Genomic DNA, 19,626 nt, shown 5'->3' with positions numbered 1-19,626 from the left:
AACAGGAAACAAAATTCAAAATTTCGCGGGGCTTTTCCTGTCTACCTGGCCAATGCATCCGAGTTCAGATTGCTGTCCAAAGCGGTCACAATGGTGCACTGTGGGATGGCGCCTGGAGGCCAATACCATTGAATTGTGACCACACTAATCCTAATCCGAAATAGCAATACCGATTTCAGCGCTACTCCCCTCATCGGGGAGGAGTACAGATACCGGTATTTAGAACTCTTTATATCGATATAAGGGCTTCCTTGTGTGGATGGGTGCAGGGTTAATGCTATTTAACGCTGCTAAATTTGATATAAACTCATAGTGTTGACTGGGCCAGAGAGAGCAGCAGGTTTCCCCTATTGTTTCCCGCTCCTGTGCCACCAGCCACTGCCCCTCTGCTGCACCTTCTTCACCCCTAACCCCTGCACCCCCTCCTGCACCCATGTGGGGAGAGTGACCCGTGTGCATGGAGCAGCTGGCATTGCTACCTGCTCCTCCCTGGAATGCTGTTCCTCTGGGCACCCCTAGGAGCTGCGGGGGCGGGGCGGGGGGGCAAGAAGCGACATCATCTGAGTTCCCTGCATCCAGGTCACTTTCTTCAGCTGCGCTTCATCAGGGGAGGGCAGAGAGCAGCAGCTTCTGATGCTCCCCTCACAGCACAGCCCAGGTGGGGAAAGTGACCAGCATGCATGGAGCACATAGTGTTGCACCTCGCTCCCCTCAACCCTCTATGGGGCCATGGAGGACCATTGGGGCAGGGGAGAGCAGTGAGCAGCTTCGCACTGCCACATGGTGCCCTTTGAACCCCTGGAGCCCTGGGAAGCTGCTGGGGGGCCCCAACCCTAAGGCCAGCCAAGCTCCCCAGCAAGAACAGCAGAGGGAGACTGTCCACACACTGAGCAGTGGTAGCCTGGGCAGCACATAATGGAGGCTTGGGTGGGCTCAGCCTCCCCAAAACTTGCATCGACAAGGAGACTGTGGAGCCCATGACTAGGGGCCCTGGAGAAATTATGTCCCCCTGGAAAAGTCTCCCCCATGTCAGCCCCAGGGCTGGAGGAGCTCTCACTCCTTGCTACGGCCCAGGGGTTGCAGCAGGGGCACAGTGCTTCTCTGGTCTCGGGGCCGCAGGGGTAAAGGAGTGACAGGGTGGGGCTAGTGGGGGAAGTGGTGGAACAGAGGTGACATAGTGGATGGGGCTGTGGGTGGAAGGTGTGGCAGGTGGCAGAGCCACAGATAGAAGTGAGGGGGCCTAGTTCCAGTGCTGGGGCCCCTGCACTTGTTCTCCCTTTCCCTGGGCTTTGGCATCACTAGCTCCTGCTTAACGTGTAGGGTTCAGTGGTCCCCAAAATGATGGGCATGACTCCAAGGGGAACAAAGAGGAAGATTCATAGGGGCACCTCAGGGGCTGAGCCAGCCCTCATGGAGGGAGCACCAGTCAGCCCGACTCTGACCCAGGTCTTTTCCAACCCCACCCTCAGCCTGGGCCCCTGACTGCCAGCTCGGCCTTGACCCCCTTAACCCTGTCTGCACCCCTCTCTTCAGCAAGCAACACCCCACTCCCAGCCCCAGTTTTCAACTGTGGCTCCGAGGGCCCACAGCCATGGATAAGAGGACACAGTGTGAAATGTTTGGGGTCACTGCTTTAGAGTGACGTTCTGAATCACTTCTATGGAGTCCAATAAAAGCTATTCCTCACCCACCTACCCCTCCATCAGGACCAAATAAGTATGTTCTGCTGCCCTTCACTCATGCAGGAAGGATAATAACATTTCATACCACTCAGTGATAAAGTGATTTGTAACCCGCCACCAGCTAAAACTGGTCATTTTGGGGAAGTGGCCCCATGATGCTGCATACCTAGGCAGAGTAGGTGTGTCTATGCAAACATGGTCTGTTCCTGAAGCCTTTCCCCCAGCTGGTCACTAGCTGTGACGGGGGAGCTCATTCAGCCCCTGCTTCCGCTTAGTATTTAAAAACACCTTAGTGTACCTATCTCTGCTGACCTTAGATTTCTCATCCTGTCCATTTCCTGACATCTCAGATGAGGTAGCTAAGTGGTTAAGGTGATGGCCTGCTAATCCATTGTGCTCTGCATGCATGGGTTTGAATCCCATCCTCATCAGATGTATTTAGTCTTCACTCCTCCTTTCTAGACAACCATCTCCCCCTTTGGTACAATGACAGATCAAACAATGTTGCTTCCTGCAAACAAAAGCCTGTTCAGAATCCCCTTTGCTTTAAATAAAATGTCTAAATCTCACATTTCTAAAAAAAAAAAATGCTCCAGTCCTGTATGTTCTTAGTTTTTATCTCAAAAGGTAACAGCCTCATAATCTCCCCCAAACACCCTGAGACCTCCCCAAATTATTAAAATACCCCAGTTCTCAGCAAGGCCGTGACAGTGACCCACAGCTAGAGTGTCTAGGCTAAGCTGTTCTGAAGGAGGAAACTCAAACATTTTCTCCCAGCTTCCCTTGGCAAGATCTGACTGGGAAAACAAAATTCCCCAAACTGAAAATTTTCAGCTGAAAAACCAATACTAGCTATTTGAGGACTTTGGATTGAATGTATTATTATGATTATCGTCTGATTTATGAATCCGTTTTGTCATCCAGGTGTGTTTCCAGCTGTTGATTTGTGGGGGAGACATGCCAAGTCATGATGTCTCTTCCCCTCTTTCATAGTTTCTTCCAACTTTCTAGAAAGCTCCTTTGCTATGATGTGAGTCAAGCAGTGTCCATTGTTGCTGTGTTATCTCGGCGAAGTCTACATTTACACGGTTCCTGGGATAGTCCTTGAGACTGTAGCCACCTCTAATGGGCCAACAGTGAGTCTGGCTCCTCCCTTGTTGCACATGAAAGGCTGGTGAGGGGCATTTCCCAACCTATTAACATATTTCTGTAATGCACACAGAGCAAACTTCATAACTTCCCAAACCAATGTGAGCACATAGAATGCAAGAAGACATTAAGGTTCAACAGATGAACAGTTCAAGATTTTTGAAATGATACCTCACCAGGCAGACTTTGTTGAAAATGTATCATCACTATATGAGAGTGGTGAATATGGGGCTTGCAGGGTGCTGCTTTAAGCACAGCGTGCCACACCTGAGCTTCCATTGCAATGGGAATGTACCCTTAGAATCCATCTCTCCCGGGATAAAGATGGCAGCATGGCTGGCCTGGGTCATCTTACTTCGGTTCATGGAGCTAAAGCTGAGAAGCTAAAAACTGTGGTGCAGATATTTGTGTTCACACTGAAGCCTTGGTTCAAGTCCATATGTCTGCACTGTAATTTTATAGTCTTGCAGTCCAAGTCCCATAACCCTGAGTCAGTTGACCTGGGCTTTGAGACAGGTGACCTGGGTGTTTTAATCATAGTGTAGACATAACACTAGGATAGGTCTAGGAGCCCAGAAGGCTGGGAGGGAGTTTAGCAAGTGGAAATGGTAAAACCACAGGGAAGTATTACCCTGGACTCATGGCAGTTCTCCATTGGTCTGTCTGCTTTTGAGGCAGGGATAACAACTGCCAGTGGTGCCCTGTTGAGTGGCTTTTGGGGTACTTGCTCTTCCTGTTGTCAGAAGGACCTTTGGTCTAGCCCAGTGTGGGTTTTCTTATGGTTTAAATTACACACACAGGCATTGATAATAGAGTTACTGAATGTTTGGGAGTTAGGAGCTGGTAGGTCAGCGGTCCAGTTCCCTCATGGATGACCCCCTCCCTCTGGGAGAGGGGCAGGTCTGAGCTCTCACACCAAATGCTCATTGTGGCTGCCAGAATCTGTGGCCAGCTCATTTAGTTTATGCCAAGGGTTGAGTCCTGTTTTGTGCCCAGTGTCTGAGAATGAAAATCCTAAACCACCCTATGAAATAATGAATGCAGCAGGATGTGCTATTGTCCCTGCCCCAAAGCAGGCAGACCAATGGAGAAATGCCATTGTGTCCAGGGTAATACTTCATTGCTGTTTTACCTTTTTTGCTTGCTAAACTGCCTCCCAACTTTGAGGGGGCCCAGAGCCCAGTATTGAGCCTGAGCTGAGATATCTACACTGCAAATTTACCACCCCACGGCCAAAGGCTTGGGAGCCTGAGCTGGCATGGGGCAGCCCTGGGTGTTTCATTGCAGCATGGACATAGAGTAGTATTATGTCTGCACTGTCATAAACACACCCAAGTCACTATTCTCAAACCCTGGGTCAGTTGATTCAGGCTTGTGGGGCTTGTGCTGCAGGTTTATAAAATTACAGTGTAGACACTTGGGCTTGAGCCCAGCCTCCGAGACCTCACAAGGGGTGAGGGTCTCCTAACCTGGGCTCCAGTCTGAGCCTAAAGGTCTACACTGCAGTTTTTAGCCTCACAACCTGAGCCCCAGGAGTCCAAGTCAGATGATCCAGGTCAGCCGGGCCACACTGCTTTTATTACGTTATAGATGCCCTCTCAGGGTATGTCTACATTGCAGTGTAAGCCCAGAGTTAGCAGAAGTCATGTCAGCAGCCCCAACGCATAAACATAAACCAAGAGGAAAAGACCCACCCCCCAAATAAGCTGGGCAGTGTCCTTCTCCCTACTGTTCATAAGTCCAGCAAACAAAAGTCCTTTAACATGAGCCATCCCCTTTCTGCACCCTACTCACAGCTGTTGTCCTTAGTCAGTGCAAGCCCAGAGGTGCCTCTGTAGAGTTCACCTGCCATCCTGGGTGGAAAGGGGGGAAATAAGAAGGCACTATTCTCACTACGTTGTCTAGGGACTCACTCATCCCTCCACAGCCACCCTGTCCTAATCCCAAAATTTTAGTATTAGGACCCATGCACCAGCCCATTTGGCTTTCAAACCCCTGTCCCCTGTCTAGCAAGTGCTATTGAACTGAGCGCGAATCCCTCAGTCATGGTCTGCCGAGCACAGTTGTGCTGCCTTCAATTTACACAACAAGGATAACAACACTTTATTTCTCCTGCCCCAATAACAAGTAGACTGGGAATCCAACACCAGGCAAAAGTGATCATTTCGGCAAGCAATCCAACATATTTCCAACATACTGTAAAATCCACATGCAGACTCATACACGAAACCTTGCAAGAAAATCTTCCTGAGGGAGTCTGAAGTACCTGCTGCTGGAGGGAAGGAGGGAGCTCTGGGCTGGGATTGACGGGCACTGGGAATAGGAGGGGGCTGTGGGTTTGGATTGAGGAGCAGCGTGAGGAGGAGGGGCCTGTGGGTTGGGATTGAGGGGCACTGGGAATAGGAGGGGGCTGTGGGTTGGGATTGAGGAGCAGCACAAGGAGGATGGGCCTGTGGGTTGGGATTGACGGGGCTGTGAGTAGGGACAGAGGAGAAGGGTGAAGAGGAGTAGGCTCTGGTTGGGAGTGAGAAGCAGTGTGCATAGGAGGGACTGAAGTTTGGGACTGAGCGGCACTGGGAAAAGAGGGGACATGAGTTTAGGCTGAAGAGCATCGTCATTTGGGGATCCAGCAGGAAAGGGGAAAGCAGCAGGTGATTCTAATTCCTAGGGATATTCTATGTGTGTGTGTGTGTGTGCAGGGAGGGAACATGCTATATGCCCAGAGGCCTTTATTCCTCCAGGCTGCATGGACAGAGGGGCTGTCAGGAAGTTACCCCTTCAAACCCACACATAAAAAGGTCCTTCTGAGGAAAGGGAAAATCCTGAAGAGAAAAAGTTATGTCAAGGAGGACTCCAGAGAGACAGTTTAAGATCTTGGGGAATAGTTTATCATCTGACCGGGGCTTGAAACCTGGACCCTTATATTAAAAGTTTGATGCTTTGCCAGCTGAGCTTGCCAGACTCACAAAGTAAAAGGGCAACTTGGTGTAGAGGAGAACTAGTCAAGAAAACAAGAGTGGGAAACAGTAAGGAAAACCTGCTGCTCTCTCTGGCCTGGTCAACACTACAAGTTTATATCTAATTTAGCAGCATTAAATCGCATTAACCCTTCACCAGTCCACACAATGAAGCCCTTTATATCAATATAAAGGGCTCTTAATACCGATATCTGTACTCTTCCTCGACGAGGGGAGTAGTGCTGAAATCGGTATTTGCCATGTCGGATTAGGCTTAGTGTGGCCGCAATTCAGCGGTATTGGCCCCCTTCGAGCTCTGCTTGCAGAGGCAATAAAGTCAGTGTTGTTTCAAATTCCTGCATTCTTTATTACTTCATCACACAAACAGGGGGATCACTGCCACAGAAGCCCAGGAGGGGTGGGGGAGGAGGGAAGCAATGGGTGGGGTTGTTACAGGGGCACCCCCTGGAATGGCATGCAGCTCATTATTTCTGCAGGATGACTGGGGCTCTGACCCGGAGCGGCCGTTTGCCTCTCTGGTTCTTTAATAGGCTTGCCTGATAGTCTAGACAGGACTGACTCTCCCTTTAGACAAAACTCAAAGAAGGGAATGACGTGGGGAGTCATTCCCATTTTTGTCTATGCGCCCCTGGCCAACCTCACCAAGGCCGGCCAGGAGCACCCATGACAGCAGCAGACGGCACAGTATAACTGGTAACTGTCACTGTCAACTTGCAAAGCAGCAGATGGGACAGTATGGCTGGTAACCATCTTTGCTAATTTGAAAAGGCAAGGGGATGCTGCTGTGTAGTGTTGCAGTACCGCGTCTGTCAGCATCATCAGGAAGATCTGAACCACCTTGTAAACTGGACTAATAAAAATAGGATGAAATACAACAGTGAAAAGTGCAAGGTCATGCATTTAGGAATTAATAATAAGAATTTTGGATATACGTTGGGGGCGCATCAGTTGGAAGCGACGGAGGAGGAGAAGGACCTTGGGGTACTGGTTGATAGCAGGATGACTATGAGTCGCCAATGTGATACGGCTGTTAAAAAAGCAAATGCGATTTTGGGATGCATCAGGCGGGGTATTTCCTGCAAGGACAAGGAGGTGTTAGTACCATTATATAAGGCGTTGGTGAGACCCCATCTGGAATACTGTGTGCAGTTCTGGTGTCCCATGTTCAAGAAGGATGAATTCAAACTGGAACAGGTTCAGAGACGGGCTACGAGGATGATCCGAGGAATGGAAAAACTGCCTTATGAAAGGAGACTCAAAGAGCTTGGCTTGTTTAGCCTGGCCAAAAGAAGGCTGAGGGGAGATATGCTCGCTCTATATAAATATATCAAGGGGGTTAACGTTAGGGAGGGAGAGGAATTATTTAAGTTTAGTACTAATGTAGGCACGAGGACGAATGGGTATAAACTGGATATTAGGAAGTTTAGACTTGAAATTAGACGAAGGTTTCTGACCATTAGGGGAGTGAAGTTCTGGAATAGCCTTCCGAGGGAAGTAGTAGGGGCAAAAGACTTTCCTGGCTTTAAGACAAAGCTTGATAAGTATATGGAGGGGATGTTATGATAGGATCGTTAATTTGGGCAATTGATCTTGAATTACCACCAGACAGGTCTGCTCAATGGTCTGCGGGGAGATGTTGGATGCGATGGGTATTGAGTTGCTGCGGAGAATTCCTTCTTGGGTGCTGGCTGGTGACTCTTGCCCACATGCTCAGGGTTTAGCTGATCGCCATATTTGGGGTCGGGAAGGAATTTTCCTCCAGGGCGAATTGGCAGGTGCCCTGGAGGTTTTTCGCCTTCCCCTGCAGCATGGGGCACGGGTCACTTGCTGGTGGTTTCCCTGCAGCTTGAGGTCTTCAAACCATTTTTGAGGATTTCAATAACTCGGTCCTGGGATAGGGGTTGTTATAAAATTGGATGGGTGGGGTTCTGTGGCCTGCCTTGTGCAGGAGATCAGAGTAGATGATCAGATTGGTCCCTTCTGACCTATGAGTCTATGAGTCTATGAGTCTATCCTGTAGTCATACAGTGATGGTGAAAAAAGGCTGAACAGGCTCCATGGTTGTCGTGCTATGGCGTCTGCCCAGGTAATCCAGGGAAAAGGGCGCGAAATGATTGTCTGCCATTGCTTTCAGGGAGGAAGGACTGAGTGACGACATTTACCCAGAATCACCCACGACACTGTTTTTGCCCCATCAGGCATTGGGACCTCAACCCAGAATTCCAATGGGTGGGAGAGACTGCAGAAACTATGGGATAGCTATGGGATAGCTACCCACAGTGCAACGCTCCGGAAATTGACACTCGCCTCGGTATATGGACGCACACCGCCGAATTAATGTGCTTAGTGTGTCCGTGTGCACTCGACTTTATACAATCTGTTTCCAAAAACTGGTTTCTGTAAAATCGGAATAATCCCATAGTGTAGACATACCCTGTGATTAACAACTTTGGTGGCTAATTGAAAGGCTGATGGTTCAAACCCAAGTGAAGATGGAGATGGTATTTTTTTAGTGATGAGAATCCAGTTCATTTTAATGGGCAGAAAAATCTCCTCAATGCTTGTATAGCCTCATTGGGCAAGCATAAGTGATACTTTCATCAGGTGCATTGGTGGTATAGTGGTGAGCATAGCTGCTGTCTAAGCACTTGACCTGGGTTCGATTCCCAGCCAGTGCAGTGATGTGATGTTCTCTCTGCTGGGAATTGGTTTAATTTCAGTCGCATTGTATCAGTTTAGCAATGAAATGAGAGAACCAATGTTCTGCAGGTCATTCAACACACAATGGAAGAAGAAAGGGGTTGGACTATACAATGAGCAGGTGGAGTTATCCTAGTATTACAATGTTTGGTTGTTTTTTTTTAAAAACTTCCTTTACTTTTCCCTTTTGGACTCAGAGCCTTTAAGGTCAGAAAGGACCAATGTGATCATCTAGTCCGACCTGCTGCACCTTACAGGCCAAAAGACCCCCCTCCCTTCTTGTAATAGACCCAGGAGGGGAGGAAGCTCTGTGCACTGCCACTACCCCAGGCAGCACATGGACGACCTCTACCCCCCTCCCCTAATGGGTGCGCAGAGATGTGCCAGCAGCACTAAGGTGGCTCCCTGCCCACTCTGCCTCCGTCCCTCCGTGTCACTCCCAGAAATGGCCAGCATGTCCCAGCACCCCCTGGGGTGGGGGGAGTGTCTCCATTCATTGCCCCTGCCCCAAGTACCAACTCCGAAGCCCCCTTTGTCCAGGAACTGCAGCCAATGGGAGTTCTAGGGGCAGCGCCTGCAGGCAGTGGCACACAGAGACCCCCTGGCACGGCCCACCTAGGACCTGCTGCCGCCTGGTTGTGTGTACCAGTCACTTTGGGAGCTGCAGTGCCCGGGGTAAGTGCCACCCTTCCTGCATGCCAGCCCGCTCCCCCAGTGCAGAGCCCGCATCCCACACCCAAATTTCCTCCCAGAGCTTTGCTTGTTTTCCTTTCACCCAGAACCATCCTTCTTCTCCTGGGATGCAAGTAGCCATCCCTGGGAAGCCAAGAGGTAGGCACAGGATTCTACCTCCTAGCTGCCAACCTCACCTCCCCAGGCTTTTCAGGCTTTGCAGAACAAATGGGCTTAGCTTCTGCCCTGCCTTCCTCAGCTAAACTTTCCTCTTTTGCCCCATTCCTGCCTCACTCCCTCCTTTGGCAAGTCACACAAAGGAAGCCAGCAGGAAGAGCCGGCCACCATAGGCCAACCTCCAAGGGCAGAGGAGACCAAGCCACAAGGCTTCAAAAGGTGACTGGCCATGGTATTCTAGCTTTTACATGCTGATGCTAAGGCTTTTTCCCAGCTCATTTCACCACCCTCTGTCCTGCAGGGGTTGAGCTTATCACAGCTGTTACCCATTACTGGGCCAGCTAGTAAGCATAGGGAGGACTAATGACCCACCAGAGCTTGGCAGAAAGCAGCACATTTATTATACTGACAGCTAAGTTCAAAAGAGGAAGTGGGGGTGTCACACTCACACTTGCATACTCATGCTCCCAGGACAGGCACAGCACTGGAGATGTCAGGATTCTGCAAGGTAAGTCTCCCACAGTGCAGCTATGGACGGTGCGATGAAGGTAAGACTTCCTGAGGCACAATGAAATACAACGCAGAGAACCACTGGCCAGGTGGTCGGGCAAATTGCAATCACTGGAGGTACAAGCTTGTGAGTGACTCCTGAGCACGTGGCCCCTTCTCCTTTTAAGGACCTGCACCTAATGGCCTGCGACTAGAGATGACTTGGCTGCATCTGGTTGATCACGCTCCACTTTGGGCAGTGTCCATGCTCTGGGTGTGTGAGTGCTGCCTAATTAGAGTCCCAAACACCTTGTCTACCTGGAAGCTCTTCTGATCTTCTAGCTGTTCAACCAGCCCATTCATCCCACAAGCATTCCAGGAGGGGTAAGGGGAAAACCACTTCACAGGTATTCAGAGAGGGAGAGGAGACAAAAGCAGGAGGGAGGGAAGTATAACAGACCTTTTGAGCATACAGGTTATACATTGCATAGAAATCACTGCTGCTCCTACAACAGCAGGGACACGCCAGTAGGAGCTGGGAAAAGGAAGCCATCATGTTTCTGCCTGGTTTTAAACCAGGGATCTTTTGCGTATTAAGCAAACATGATAACCACTACACTACAGAAACTCTGTTGCAGTGTTCTGCCTCTCCCTTCATAAGACTATAAGAATAGCCATACTGGGTCAGACCAAAGGTCCATCCAACCTCATATCCTATCTACCAACAGTGGCCAATGCCAGGTGCCCCAGAGGGACTGAACCTAACAGATAATGATCAAGTGATCTGTCTTCTGCCATCCATCTCCACCCTCTGACAAACAGAGGCTAGGTATACCATTCCTTACCCATCCTGGCTAATAGCCATTCATGAACTTAACCTCCATTAATTTATCTGCAAAAAGAACAAGGAGTAATTGTGGCACCTTAGAGACTAACAAATTTATTTGAGCATAAGATTTCATGGGCTAAAACCCACTTTATTGGATGCATGCAGTGGAAAATACAGCAGGAAGATATATAGATACACACACACACACACAGAGAGAACATGAAAAAATGTGTGTTGTCATACACACTATAACAAGAGTGAGCAGTTAAGGTGAGCTATTATCAGCAGGAGAAAAAACCTTTTGTAGTGATAATCGGGATGGCCTATTTCCAACAGTTGACAGGAAGGTTTGAGTAACAGAAGGGGGACAAATAAACATTCGGAAATAGTTTTACTTTGTGTAATAACCCGTCCACTCCCAGGTTTTATTCAAGCCTAATTTAATGGTGTCCACTTTGCAAATTAATTCCAGTTCAGCAGTCTCTTGTGGGAGTCTGTTGTTGAAGGTTTTTTGTTGTAATATTGCGACTTTTAGGTCTGTAATCAAGTGACCAGGAAGATTGAAGTGTTCTCCAACTGGTTTTTGAATGTTATAATTCTTGATGTCTGATTTGTGTCCTTTTATGCTTTTATGTAGAGACTGTCTGGTTTGGCCAATGAACATGGCAGAGAGGCATTGCTGGCACATGATGGCATATATCACATTGGTAGATATGCAGGTGAATGAGCCTCTGATAGTGTGGCTGATGTGATTAGGTCCTATGATGGTGTCCCCTGAATAGATATGTGGACAGAGTTGGCAACGGGCTTTATTGCAAGGATAGGTTCCTGGTTTAGTGTTTATGTTGTTTGGTTGCTGGTAAGTATTTGCTTCAGCTTGGGGGCCTGTCTGTAAGCAAGGACTGGCCTGTCTCCCAAGATCTGTAACAGTGAGGGATCATCCTTCAGGATAGGTTGTAGATCCTTGATGATGCACTGGAGAGGTTTTAGTTGGGGGGCTGAAGGTGATGGCTAGTGGGTTTGTATTACTTTATTTGTTGGACCTGTCCTGTAGTAGGTGACTTCTGGGTACTCTTCTGGCTCTGTCAATCTGTTTCTTCCCTTCAGCAGGTGGGTAGTGTACTTGTAATAACGCTTGATAGATATCTTGTAGGTGTTTGTCTCTGTCTGAGGAGTTGGAGCAAATGTGGTTGTATCTTAGAGCTTGGCTGTAGACAATGGATTGTGTGATGTGGTCTGGGTGAAAGCTGGAGGCATGTAGGTAAGTATAGCGGTCAGTATGTTTCCAGTATAGGGTGGTTTTTATGTGACCATTGCTTATTAGCACAGTAGTGTCCAGGAAGTGGATCTCTTGTGTGGACTGATCCAGGCTGATATTGTAGGTGGGATGGAAATTGTTGAAATCATGGTGGAATTCCTCAAGGGTTTTCTTTTCCATGATTCCAGAAGATGAAGATGTCATCAGTGTAGGGCAAGTAGAGTGGGGGCATTAGGGGATGAAAGCTGAGGAAGCATTGTTCTAAGTCAGCCATAAAAATGTTGGCATGCTATGTGGCAATGCGAGTACCCATAGCAGTGCTGCTGACTTGAAGGTATACATTATCCCCAAATGTGAAATAGTTGTGGGTGAGGACAAAGTCACAAAGTTCAGCCACTAGGTTTGCCGTGACATTATCGGGGATACTGTTCCTTACAGCTTGTAGTCCATCTTTGTGTGGAATGTTGGTGTAGAGGGCTTCTACCTCCATACTGGCCAGGATGGTGTTTTCTGGAAGATCATCAATGGATTGTAGTTTCCTCAGGAAGTCAGTTGCATCTCGAAGATAGCTGGGAGTGCTGGTAGTATAGGGCCTGAGGAGGAAGTCTACACAGCCAGACTATCCTGCTGTCAGGGTGTCATTGCCCTGACAGCAGGATAGTCTGGGCATCCAGGATTTCCAGGTTTATGGATCTTGGATAGCAGACAGAATACCCCTGCTGCTTTTTTGGCCTGCTGCTTCTCTGTCTGGGATGTTTTTGTCAGCCCTGGCACACAAAAATGGCATCATTGTGAGGGCCCACGAAGACAAGATGAATTTTGGCTGCCTTGCTCAGCTTGACTTGCTCCTTCACCCCATTCCTGCCTTAGATCCTGGGTCACCTGGTGGCTGAAGATGGTCCATTGTCTCAAGCTGTGCCAGAGCCTGACATAGTGCCCCTGGGCAGCCTTTGCTCTGCACATGCCGGCCATGCACATTTGCAAATACTTTAAAGTGCCTGTCAGTAAGTTCTGGGGACAGTTGCTCACCTTCAGAGGAAGCTCCCTAAAATTGGCCTGTCTCACCCAGTGGTGCATTGATCTCTGTTCAGATTGAGCCAAGGCGGGGGGGAGCCTAGCTGCTGTGGCCGCCGCTGCTGTGAGGGCAGCCGCTGTTGCGGATGAAGCCATCCTTCAAGCACCTTCCACCAAGCCACCCACTGAAAATCCTGTAGGGTGTAAGGTGAGAGTAGAAGAACACTAGAGGTGGGGCCTCCCTCTTCCCTCATCATCGGCCATCCCATACCCGGTGCTGCACCCAGTGAGGTAAAAATAATACAGCCATATTGGAAGAGTCAGTTGCGTTCTTTGTGGTTGCCCCACCATTTCCCTTGGGCCTGACCTGCCTTCCAGCTCAGCCACCACTGAAAACTGAAACACAAAAGAGTAGAGCCGTACGAGGCTTCAAAGCCCACCAAACCCAACCCCCCTTCTAATATGGCAGAAAAGCCACATGTCTCCTGACTAGGTAGGGACGTCCTATTGCCCCATAGGAAGTGGAAGGCCATGGTGTTCGGTCTCAGCAGCACTCATGGAGCAGGGGGAAACACATGGCTGAGGAAATTCCCCACAGCCAAAAGATAGGTCTTGAGCATCACAGCTTTGTAGGCTAATGACAAGGTCCACTTATGCCACTGGCTGAGCCTTTCCTCACAGGCCAGCAACCGCTTCTCCCAGTTCACGTACCCCACCTCGTCCCCAACCGAATGGTAGAAGGCCCAGCTCATCAACCTGTCCACTCTTGCAGCCCTCCTCTTCCACCCTGACTGATAGGGAGGAGTATTGAGCCTCCCTCCCTTAGGCCCTTCAGCATTCCTGGGGACACCAACACTGCCCAAGTGACTTTGGGCCAGTAGGTCAACCAATAGGGCTGCCTCCTAGTCCAGGCTGCATCCCAGCTTCAGGACTCAGAGGAAATGAAGCTCGCATCCCTACCTACAGGACTCCAGGCACAGCCAGGCTTCTGGATCAAACATCCCCCTTGTGCTCAAGTCACAACAGCTAGAGGGCAAAAGACAGACTTTTATGGCCTTTGAGAAAGCAAGACAGAGCCTTGGAAGACCCAGTATGGTTAGGTGCCACAGGAATTGCTCTCAGATCCCACTGAGACTTCAACTCAGATTGCAGGATTCAAAATCCTGAGTGCTGGCCCTTACACCATGGGACCAATAGGGAACCCCCAGACCTCTGCTGAGTTCTGATGAGGATGATCCTGTGCGGGCAACCCTGCATTTGCTCACCAAGTTGTCATGCAGCAGTTTGCTGCAGCTCCCAGAGGTCTTTCTTAATCCAGACTGAGGGGCCAGTGGGCATGTGAGGAAGTTGCCTCTTCAGTCCTAGGCAATACATGGCCCTTCCTAGGAAAGGCCAAGTCCTGAAAAGGAGAAGCTGAAGTCAAGGAGAGTCCTCAAGAGATGCCTTCTGAAGATCTTGGAAGATATTACAGGGATAATTGTCTTTTTCACTGACCTGAACCGTAGACCCTCATATTAAAAGCCTGATGCTCTACCAACTGAACTAGCCAGGCTCACATGTACAAACGGCAAATTTCATGCAGAAGAGAAATTAGTCATGAAAATGAGGGCAGGAAACAATACAGAAAACTTGCTACTCTTGCTTTCTTAGCAGTCCTAGCCCCAGCCTGCTCCTCCATCTGGCACCCTGAGGCCTTATTCTTTCTTTAGTTAAATATCAAATCCAGGAGAAAACACAGTTATACAGAAATGTCATTGGAAATACAAAAATTAAAAAGGAAAATGCAATTCCCATCACTTTATCATATCTGGGCCATTCTTGTATCGAGAGCACCTGCTAAGGTCCCTGTGTGCTTACGAGAAACCTGGAGGAACTCATACCACAATCTGAACATGAAACTCAACTGCTCCCAGGTGCCGCAGTAAAACCCTTTCCCTGCTGTGACGTTGAACTCCATAGGATTTTATGAAAATATGCTAATGAGTGTGAATATAAAGTAACTGAAATATGCTCCATGCAAAAGATCTCTTGTAAGGTATCATTACAAAGTTTATAATCTACTGTGTGTGTTCATCCTATTTGTATGAATCGATAATTCCTGTATCTGAAACTAGAAATATGAAATATAACTCTGAGGTCCTATTGTAATGATGCAAAGTATTCTGAGGTCCTATTGTAATGAGCCATTAATAGTGGTTTCGACTCTTGATGGCTCCCATTAACCAGGACAATTGACTGGAGATGGCTCTGTCCTGCACCATCTGTGAGTCAGGCCAGGAAGAATGAAGGCTTGGGGTCTCACAGGACATGTGACCATGTCACCTGGTACAGGAATCCGTCTTAAACCTGGGGCTTTTCCCCAGGAGAGAGACAAAAGATTCCTGCCTTGTACCAAAACTGTATAAGGGGATGGAACAGAAGAAAGGTGGGTGCAGTCATGAGAAATCCTCTAGCTACCTTGAGCTGGAACAAGGACTACACCTGGTGAAAAGACTGGGCCCAGACAAGAAATAAGTCTAGTCTGCAAAAGAAGCTTATTGAAAGATCTCTGAGGGTGAGACTTGATCTGTATTGAGTTTCATACTGTATTAGGCTTGGACTTGCATGTTTTTGTTTTATTTTGCTCTATGGAGAATACAAATGGCACAGAGAAGGAAAAGATAATGCCATAGAAAAGTCTGTGTGCGTATGTTAGATGGGTGGGAGGGTGTCTAGAAACCACTCTTCTCTAGTTTCTTTTCTCTGATTTCCTTTGGGAAATCTGAAGCAGGGAACAAACGCCATTGTTACTTCTGAAGCTTGAACTTATGACCTTCAGATGATGAGACTGACACGCTGTCAACTGCACTAAGAAAACTTGGAAAAGCTTTAGGCTCTGTGCATATAAGACCCTCCTACATCGGTGACTGGGGCAGGAAAAGAGCCAGGGGTATGCTGGAAGAAGCAGGGAGCTCTGGTGCCCACAGACCTTTTCCTGGCAGCTTTCTCAGCAGCAGAGAAATCAATTTGCCCTGCCAGTGAACAATGTACTGGAACTAATGGCAGCACAGGAGGGATGTTTCCAAGCTGTGCACCTACTTCCACATTTTGGAACTTACTCTACTTTTCCTAGTAGGGCACTTTCCATGGGAATTAGGCAAAGCAAACTACACAGGTAAGAGGAACAAGTTGGGGAAGGTACATGGGGAACAGAATCCAGTGCTCCAGATAAGGCTTGAATTTATAATCCCAGCAGCTTGCCCTTCTGCACTAACCAATTGCACCACTGCAGATGCTTTTTAGATGGATTTGGGAAGCAGGCAGTTCCCAGTCTCTGTGGTTCACACCTTTGCCTGGTAATTGAAAAGCAGCTGGTTCAAACCTAATTCAAGATGTGGCTTTTCAGTGATGAGACTCCAGTACGTTTTAACAGGAAGAAAATCTCTTCTATTCTGGTTTAGCCCAATTTGACTCCTTCTGCCCATCTTCTCCGCACCCCCAGTCTCTTTCCTTCCCCACTGGGGCCATGCTGAGAGGAGCCCCAGTCAATCTCTGTCACAGAGAGTCTGTATCCTACAAACGGAGGAAGGGGTCACTCTAAAACATTGATAACGGGGAGAGGAGACGTGTGCGTGGTTAGGGGGAGAAAGGATGGAGACCTAACAGTAGGGCCCAGAGAGATTCCTCCAAACAGGGGAGAACCCCTGCTGCCCCCCATCTGCAGGAAGAACAACTGTGTGTGTGGGGTCTCCACATGCTGTTCCTGCCCCAAGAGCCAACTGTGGCAATGGGAGCTGCAGGGCTGGAGTCTGTGGGCAGCAGTGCTCAGAGATGCCCCCAGCCCTCCCGCTTAGGGGCTGCTGCCAGGCGGGGTGCGGATTGCTTTTGAGAGACGCCCGAGGTAAATGCTGCACCCTTCATCCTCTCCTGTACTCTCAACCCCCTGCCCCAAATCAGACCCCACACCTGCACCCAAACTCCTTCCAGGACCCTGCTCCTTGCACACCCTCCTGCACCTCAACCCCCTGACTGAGCCCAGACCCTGCACCCAAACTCTCTCCCAGAGCCCAGCCCCTCTCCCTCCCACACCCAAACTCCCTCCCAGAGCTTTAGGCAGGTGTGGGGATGGGGGGCAGGACTTGGTCCCATTCTGGGCACCACCAAAAATTATACAAACCTGCCGCCTCTGTCCAGCCCAACCTTCTGCTGATGCACCTCAGCCCACACCCGTGCAGGGTTTGAAGCTTCCATTGCTTAAATTCCAGGACACTGAGGGATTTCAGCTCCACTTTGCCCAGATGGAACCTTCACCCCACTCCCAACCAGGTTCTCGTCCATGGGATCACTGTTAGGGGGGCTGGGTCCCTCCGTGTCTTTTCTCTCTCTACGACAGGCCAGGGTGCAATAACTGGGGCATCTGAGCACCCAGGACCTTCTGTGGGGCTGCCATTCCCCTTCCCCTTCTCTGGTCTCATCTGTCATTGACGCCAGCCTTTTTTCTATCCATCGTCAGCACCTCCTAAGCAAGCTGCACTCACTTCAAAAAGACATAAAGTCCTGTGGCACCTTATAGACTAGCAGACGTATTGGAGCATAAGCTTTCGTGGGTGAATACCTGCTTCGTCGGATGAACGTGGCAGAAATTTGCAGGAGCAGGTATAAATATGCAGGTAAGAATCAGTCTAGAGATAAGGAGGTTAGTTCAAACAGGGAGGATAAGGCCCTCTTCTAGCAGCTGAAGTGTGAATGCCAAGGGAGGAGAAATTGCTTTTGTAGTTGGCTAGCCAGGCACAGAATTCCCACTACATTCATCCGATGAACCAAAGCTTATGCTCCTGTACATCTGTTAGTCTATAAGGTGCCACAGGACTCTCGCTTTTTACAAATCCTGGTTAACGCAGCTACCCCTGTGATACTCAAAAAGACAGTGTCCCCTGTTGGGTGTATGTCACTGACCTGTCTCCTCTCTGAGCACTGACTGCCCCTCTGTTTCCTTGCCTCTCAGTCTGAGCAGATGGGACCTTTCCCTCCAGTGCTGGAGGATTCGCCCTTCTCATCTACCCTTGTCCCAAGCAGCACAGTGAGAGGGAATCTTAAATGTACCAAGGTGACTTTGGAGCAGAAACCCCCCAGACCTTCCATGCAATTGGCACTTGCCCCTCACTGAGCAGGACTGAAACTGGTGCAGGGATACCTGTGGGCCACATCCCCTCTGGGCATGAGCAAAGCAGCAAGGTGAAAAAATGAACCTGGAGATACTGCAGATTGAACCCAGGGCCTCATACATACAAAGCATGTGCTCCACCACTGAGCTACATCCCCAGATGGGTTGTGTTTGCTATGGGTTATACTCAGAGCCCTCCTGTTCTCACTGCATCCAGTGACCTATAAGCTTCACGAGAAGCCCATTCCCCTCTCTGAGGGCCAGGTCTGCTCTCCTGGAGGTTACTTGTTCATAGGAGTCACTTTGCAGCAGGGCAAGATTCTATGTGTGGGGCAGAGAGAGTTTGTGCCCTGGACTCAGGGTGCAGAGATACACTCAGCCCTCTCCCCAGCTTTGGGTGGTGGGGGTGCTGCAATCCCCTGCTGTAAGGTCATTGTGGGGTATGCTGTGAGCAGCTCAACACCTCACCCTGGTGGCAGAAGTCAGATGGGGAGCTCTAGGTGTTTCCACCTGCCTGTGAAGTCCAGTTTTCCCCAGCACATTCACTGTGGTGCAATTGGGTCACTGTTTCCATGGCTGAACAGCAAAGAGTCACTCCCAGTTTCCCTTCTAGCTGCAGCAGGATTAGCCTGTGTCAGTGGTTAATGAGGTGGATCTGGTTGTAGATTGTTATTCATTCCCCACCTTGACAATTCACATAGTCCCTTTCCTAATCAAATCCCCAACACCTCAGTGATCCTGGTAGCAGGGGTTGGGTCCTGAGACTTTGAGGGTCCTTTTTACCCTTCACCTGGAGTGAACTCAGCTTTTCCCCCATCCCAGACAATCCATGAAATAACAACAGGAGCATAAAGAAAGAGGGGAGGGAACATCTCACTGCCAGGGCTGGATGTGCCCAGGGCCCCAACTCATCCATTGTTTCCATGGAATTTGGCCCCCTGCTTTGCACAAGGGACAGAGAAAGATCTTGCTGTTCCTGTGGCTGTGCAAGGAAAATTGTGCTTCTGTATGAAAGAGAGGAGGGAAACGGCCCCATGATGGGACAATATCCTCAGGATTAAGACCTAAGGACTCAGGCTGAGAACTGATAGAATTCCACTCATCTGGGATTTAACAAATTGTCTTCCATGGAGCAGGGCCAGATCCAGCATTTTTGCCACCCTAAGCGGAAAAAAAACCCAAAAAAGCTGCAGTCAGCAGCAACTCTACCTCTGCTGCTTTTGGCAGCAAGTCTTTCCCTCCAAGAGGGACTGAGAGGGCCCAACTGCCGCAGAAGCCTCCCCATTCCATTGGCCATCCCAGGTACCTGCTTGCTGCGCTAGTGCCTGGAGCCAGCCCTGCCATGGAGATGCTGGGAAGATAGGAGAATCAGGGAAAAGCCACAGGCTTGTTTACATTGCAAGTGAAGAATAACTGAAACTTTTTTGGTTTAAAGTTACTTTTCCTTGACTGGGAATCAAACCCAGGCCATGGCAGTGAGAGTGCCAAAACCTAAACACTAGACCACCAGAGAGCTGATGCTTTTTTTTTCTCAC

The 19,626-nt window shown here is 49.2% G+C and overlaps 2 non-coding genes and 1 pseudogene across 2 annotated transcripts; 1 reads left to right on the top strand and 2 right to left on the bottom strand.

Annotated features, from left to right (window-relative positions):
• Positions 1–19,626, bottom strand: part of LOC127057005 (zinc finger protein 420-like) — a 482,458-nt pseudogene that overhangs the window by 142,855 nt on the left and 319,977 nt on the right.
• On the top strand, positions 2,032–2,113 carry TRNAS-GCU (transfer RNA serine (anticodon GCU)). The gene has a single exon. It is a non-coding gene; the product is annotated as a tRNA-Ser (tRNA).
• TRNAI-AAU (transfer RNA isoleucine (anticodon AAU)) lies at positions 10,403–10,475 on the bottom strand. The gene has a single exon. It is a non-coding gene; the product is annotated as a tRNA-Ile (tRNA).

Source organism: Gopherus flavomarginatus, chromosome 8 (assembly GCF_025201925.1).
Source record: "Gopherus flavomarginatus isolate rGopFla2 chromosome 8, rGopFla2.mat.asm, whole genome shotgun sequence".
Taxonomy (NCBI): Eukaryota; Metazoa; Chordata; order Testudines; family Testudinidae; genus Gopherus; species Gopherus flavomarginatus.
The sequence above is the reverse complement of the archived record's forward strand: the minus strand, read 5'-3'. Positions and strand labels throughout refer to the sequence as shown.